We start from the raw sequence: 6000 nt of genomic DNA on the forward strand, positions 1-6000 counted from the left end.
ACTCATCAATCACAAAGCACTACTGTATGATACTTCATAATGCTCAGCACATCCCTGCGGATAGCCAATTAGCGAAGACAACATATTTTACATTTGACTTTTCTGCATAAAAAAGCATCATTAGGCAACCAGAGAAGGCTCCATTAAGGCTGAGCATACGCCCACACCGGACCTTTTAACTCTTGGCATGTTCTCTCTCTCTCTGGGCAGCAACACCGTGGGATGATAGAAGACCCTAAATAGAAATGATTCTCTCTCATTATGTGCTCACGCTGCAACCTTTTGACATTTTGAAATCCTCAGATTATTACATATTTTCTCCACATGTATGCATACTAGTATAACTTTAGCTCAAAGAAGAGGTCAATAGAAGTTCCACCTCAAAACTGACTGAAAAGTCTTATAGCAGCTGCTTCTCAAATGCATATGGATCCAGTCTTGCTGCTGTTGTAAAGCTTAGCAAGAGATTCAGTGCTTAGTGGTAAAGTACATGCTGTTCATGCTTGGCTGTGCAAAGCAAGCTATCATAACATTTCTCTTAGCCCACTAATAGTATATATATATCCAGTGGTGGAATGTCCCTAACTACATTTACTCAAGTACTGTACTTAAGTACAAATTTGAGGTACTTGTACTTTGCTTGAGTCTTTTCTTTTCATATCACTTGCTACTTTGACGCCGCTACTTCAGAGTGAAATATTGTACTTTTTACTCCACTACATTAATCTGACAGTTTTAGTTACTAGTTACTTTACAGATTTAGATCTATTTGGATCGTTTGTAGTTTCTAGAAGGTGAGGATTTTTCTGCATTGGGTATTTTTACCTGATGATACTTACATACTTTTACTTAAGTAACATTTTCAATGTAGGACTGTTTAACATAGTATTTTTACAGTGTGGTATTAGTACTTTTACTGAAGTAAAGGATCTGAATACTTCTTCCACCACTGTCTATATCACTACACTCTCCTGGTGTTCATATAATCAATATGAAGAATTGGAACACACCCTGTTGGGTGTCTTTGCGTCATTGACCAACAGCGTTTGTGTACTGAGAGGAGCTGCTAGTCCTGAATGTGTTCGGTTGGTATTTTGTTGTAGATTGATAATCAAATTAAATGAATGATGTATTGTCATTTAAATACGGTTTAAACAAGACTGATAAATAGGACTCTTCCTGATTATGAAAATATCATATAGGTTTATGTTATGGCCACCAGTTTTAATTTTTTTAAACTTTGATTCTGGGAAATCATGTTTTCTTCTGTCAGTTTGGCGTGGTGGACGGCTCTAAATGCTACAATACCCATGAGCCCCAGTTGCCATTGCTATGGAGAAGAAGCCAGAGGCGTGAATTCAGAGCTGCGGCGAATTTCAAAAGGTTTTGTTGTTACATATGTGAACAAAACACGCTGAATTCATCCAAAATTGAAACAGAACCCAAAAGTGAATTGATTTAAGCTGCTTAGCTTCCGAGAGAGCTTTTTTTTTCCTTCTGTAATAACCCCTTACTGAATAAAACCATGTACAATCCTGTGGACAAAATATCAGAAGGGGTAAATAGCACAAGTGCAGAGAAAATAAAAAAAATTCCGGTTGGGGAGCTACGGTAATGCGAGTAAAGTGGACTAGAATGTTCCTGAGTCATAGTGTGTTTGCGGTTAGCTCCCCAGCTATGGTTGCAACTAGCTCTGCAAATAGCCAAGCTTCTATTCCCACATATTTTGTAACAATGCATGGATGCATTTTGTTGTGCCAATTACTGGTGTGACCTTAATACAGACAAGACAGGACTAGACTGACAAGAGCATGCTCTCCTCATCCCTCAACTATTTTAGCTTTCTGCTACGTCCGGCATGTTAGTGTAACCAATAACCTGTCAGAAATAGGCTGCCGGAGACAGCAGCATCTGAAAATAAATGGAGGGTTTGAACATCCTATAAATATGGGTCAGAAATCCTACACCTGAGGCCTTGGTGTAACCTAATACCGTTTTGACAGAAACGCAAGGATAATGCCCTCATTTATCACCCAAGACAAATGTCCACGTCATGGTCTGGAGCTGTCAGAGAGGCAGAGACCAGAGGCTTTTTTATGAGAGCGGTGACAACAGCGCTCTGGCTATCTCTGGCTTCTGAGAAGGGAATGCCATATGCAAAGCTCCCAAAGCATGGAGGTGAGGTAACCAGGGCTCTGAGGAGGTCGGGGGGGGGGGGGGGGGAAGACTGGAGAAGAAAAAAATAAACTCAGCCTTTTTATAACCCGGCTCTGTCTGCAGCGTCATTTTCCCCTGTGACAGGGAGATTTATGGAAGTGGACGTGTGTGTGTGTGAGAGAGAACTAAAAGGACAAAAAACTAAGTAAAAAGGCAAATTTAAGAACTTCTTATGAAAGTCACCATTCCTCCATGCTGCCACTAATTGGCACCAACTGATGTTTAATTAGCATTAAACAAAGTCTCTGTTTACAGAGTGGTATTGATATCAGAAAAACCTTTTCATTTAGTCATTTGTGCGAGAGCATATTGAACTGCTTAGCGGCATATTTACCTCCACACTCACTATTATTATTTTCTTTTTTCTTCAATGCCACAGAGGCAGTGCAGGTGATTGCATAGGCGGGGAGTAATGGAAGTAAGAGAGACAGGGAAAAGTCAATGGGGGAGGCCATGGCGCTACCAGGACGCACGCCTCAGTGGCTATATTAAGCCGAGCCAGGGTCTAGTGACCTCCCTGTCACTGTCTCTCGCCGCTTCCTGCGCTAAAGCGATCAGACCAGGTGAGGTGCTGCACCGCTACCTAGCTAGAAGTGAGGAGTTGAAGTGCGGCACGGGGTGTTAGGGAGAGACAACAGAGGAGAACGTGTCCAAGAGAGAGTGAAAAAGAACAAGAGAGTAATTTCAGAGTTTAAGGGTGCATGAGAAGGCAGCAGGGCTCCGTAGCTCAAAGCTAAATCAAGGCCCATAGATTTGTGTCAGGCAGAGGCCGTCCCCTAATCACAGAGGTGTCACCACCATTCTCTGCCCTTTCCTCGCAACAGAAGCCTTAAGCAACCCAATTTCCTGTCCAGTACTTACTGACCCAAGCTTTTGGCTGGTGAGGTTTGACAGGAGAGCCAGATCGAGCTACACTAATTGAGAATGTCAGCCGTGGAGGGCAATTTCTTTCTCACAGACGAAAACAAAACCGGCACTGTAATTGAGCTGTCAAATCTATCAAAATAACTTCTTTGCATGGAGGCTGGATTGCCCCCGGGTGCTTCCTTATGCTAGGCTAAGCACTTTGTCTCCGATTTGCTACGCTTTCAGAATATTCCGGATAAGATTGCTGCTGGTTATGTCTGGTGGAAGGAAACGGAAAGGGCCCATGCATGTTTTATGACTAAGCACAAATCCTAGTGGAATCCTGGAAACGTACTGCAATATCACGTCTCATTCTCTATGTGGCTCCAGCACCTGATGTTCCAACACAAAACAGCCACTCTACTTCATCTTATTTCCCATTTTACACCAAAGATGCCTCATGTCTGCGCAGCATGGGCAAATCAAACCGATTCATTATCAGCCAAAATGTCATCTACCATTTTCAATTTGTCTCCTTCCACTTGTGCTTCGGTGAAAAAATCCCTTTAAGTAAGCTGTGCTGACAGTGAGGCTTATGTCGACACAATAGTGAAATACTGATAGTAATACATTGCTTACCTTATTTAACTGTGTAAGTTGCTCTTGACGTTAAACAACAATAGAATCCAACGGAATAGAAAAGGGCCTTGGATCTCCAGAAAATGAAAATGGACTTAGTCGCCCAGCCTTAACCCAAAACAGAAAGCAAATCCTGGGCAGAGACAGACAGTAAGGCTTGGAGACCAGCTCCAGCAGTGTGCTCCACAGCTCAATGAGGCCCAGGCGTCCAGTGACAGCTGATTTTATTTTAGAAGTCCCCTTCGTAAAAAAAAACAGGAGTGACTTGGGGGAGAGGGAAGGTGGATGTGGGTTGGCTTTTTTTAGTATCAAGTATCGAGGTACCCAACATGCCCTTAACCTTATGTCACAGTAGTCTTATAGATACAGACATCCCACGTGCTGAGCTGGAAAACAGACACTTGGTACATCCTTTATTTACGCTGGGAGACATTTGGCATTTGAAATCACTGCTTGTTAGCATGCTAAATACCAAGGTATTTCATGATTTCACGAACATTACAGACAGAAAGTGAGAGGGCTTGTATATATTCAATGACATGTTGGCAACAAAACAATGAAAGATATAAAGTTCAGATTAAAGAATTGTTCCACATTTTTAGAAAATGATAGATGAAATGATCCATACCACTCTGTCTGTACGCTAAATATAGAGGTAAAGTCAGGAAGTGATTAGCCTATCTTAGCATTAAGACTAGAAGCAAAGTCTGGCTTTGTCCAATGTTGAAAACACACAGCATCTCCACAGTCATTCATTTAATCAGTACACAAAACAGAGATGTGAAAAACAACACGTTGGTTTTACACGAAGTTACGTTACTATTTCTTGCTGATCAGTGCAGGAAGTCCCATCCGCTGTTCGTCAAGAAATAGTTCCAGCATCGTAACACCAAAACTTTACTGTGCTTCAAAGGCATATTTTTGAACTTTGGACAGAGCCAGGCTAGCTGTCTCCCCCTGCTCCCAGTCTTTATGCTAAGCTAAACTAATCAGCTGCTAGCTCTAGCTTCATATTTAGCGTACAGACATAAGAGTGGTATCAATTTTCTCATCTAACACTTAGCAGGTAAACAAATGAGCATATTTCACAAAATGTCAGCTGGGATTGAAATTGACTTGCCCAGGTCATACTAATATATCTTTTCCCTACATAGCCCTGTCTCTCTATGTGCATTATTGATTAGCATAGTGTGTTACCACTACTTCTACTGTAAATCAATGCATAAAAGTCTTATTCTTAATGAAATGTCCTTGAATAAAAAAAGGTAAAAAAAAAAAAGAAAAATAACTCCTCTCACACATTATTATCTCTCCAGAGAAACACTTTTCCAATTCAATGTGTTGAAAACCTGCTCTTGTATAGATCTTAAAAACATGCTCATGATGGCCCTGAGTTAAATATTGCCTGTAAAAGCTGCTCAACTTTTTTTCAATGTGGTGAATGGTTTAAAACATTCTGCCAAGACGAGCTGAGTGACCTTTCTAGGTGAAACTGTTGCTCCCTCTAAAAAAACATCTTGTACACTGTATGTCTGCCATCAAAATGTCTTTGAACCCTTTTCAAAAGACAGCTCCTCTGATGGACGGTCAGGCAAACGCAAAGTGAGACAATTTAGTGCCTAGAGGCCCGAAACCTTCAACGGTTAACACACAGGTAATGAGTTTTAAGATAAGTGGAAGAAAGGAAATCATAATTCTCTTTGTTTTCATCTCTTTCTTTTTTTTTTCCTCATATGTTGCCCTAAAGCAATGGCAAAGGTCCTCTTTTAAACCTGTGGCCTTATGTTCACTCTTTTTCAACCTACATCCTTCTTGACAATGTGATAGAGATTCTAGCATTTATAACCCTGCAGGAATCATTTATGTCTATTCTTTCCATATATTTTGCTGTGTTTGTGACTGATTACTGTCCTCCTATATGAAACACAAGGTGTTCTCCGGGAGCCCACCCCAGCACATCGACTAGAAGAGCGTGGTTATCAGGCTTGTGGAGAAGCTGCACTCTGCTGATAATCCCGCTGAAATTGCACATGGATTTCCTGTCCCTGAAAATAAACATACTCCTGTAGAATACCTAATGAATGGGCCTGAGAATATCCCCAAACTGACGTCCCGAATGAGTCTAATTCAAGTGAGTTTCAAACTAAAATAACTTTCAGAAAATTGAGTGCTGAATGTGATTAGTATGTTTAATTTGTTAGAGTAAATTTCCAATAAATTGGAAACCACTCTTAATTTTCAATTTCCAAACATCAATCACATCTTCAGGGCTAATTTGTGTCCTATAAAACCACTAAG

General features: G+C 40.9%; 1 protein-coding gene across 3 annotated transcripts in view; it reads right to left on the reverse strand.

The window, feature by feature from the left end:
- Nucleotides 1–6000, reverse strand: part of xirp2a (xin actin binding repeat containing 2a) — a 51063-nt gene that overhangs the window by 19328 nt on the left and 25735 nt on the right. Inside the window, exon 1 of one of the 3 annotated variants that reach the window (XM_031291565.2) lies at nucleotides 3703–3923. The exons of the other annotated variants lie outside the window; for them this stretch is intronic. The gene's annotated coding sequence lies outside the window, so the exon portion shown is untranslated. Of the gene's footprint in view, nucleotides 1–3702; nucleotides 3924–6000 lie in introns of those variants that run through there. 3 annotated transcript variants of the gene reach the window in all.

This window comes from Sander lucioperca, chromosome 24, assembly GCF_008315115.2.
Source record: "Sander lucioperca isolate FBNREF2018 chromosome 24, SLUC_FBN_1.2, whole genome shotgun sequence".
Lineage (NCBI taxonomy): Eukaryota > Metazoa > Chordata > Actinopteri > Perciformes > Percidae > Sander > Sander lucioperca.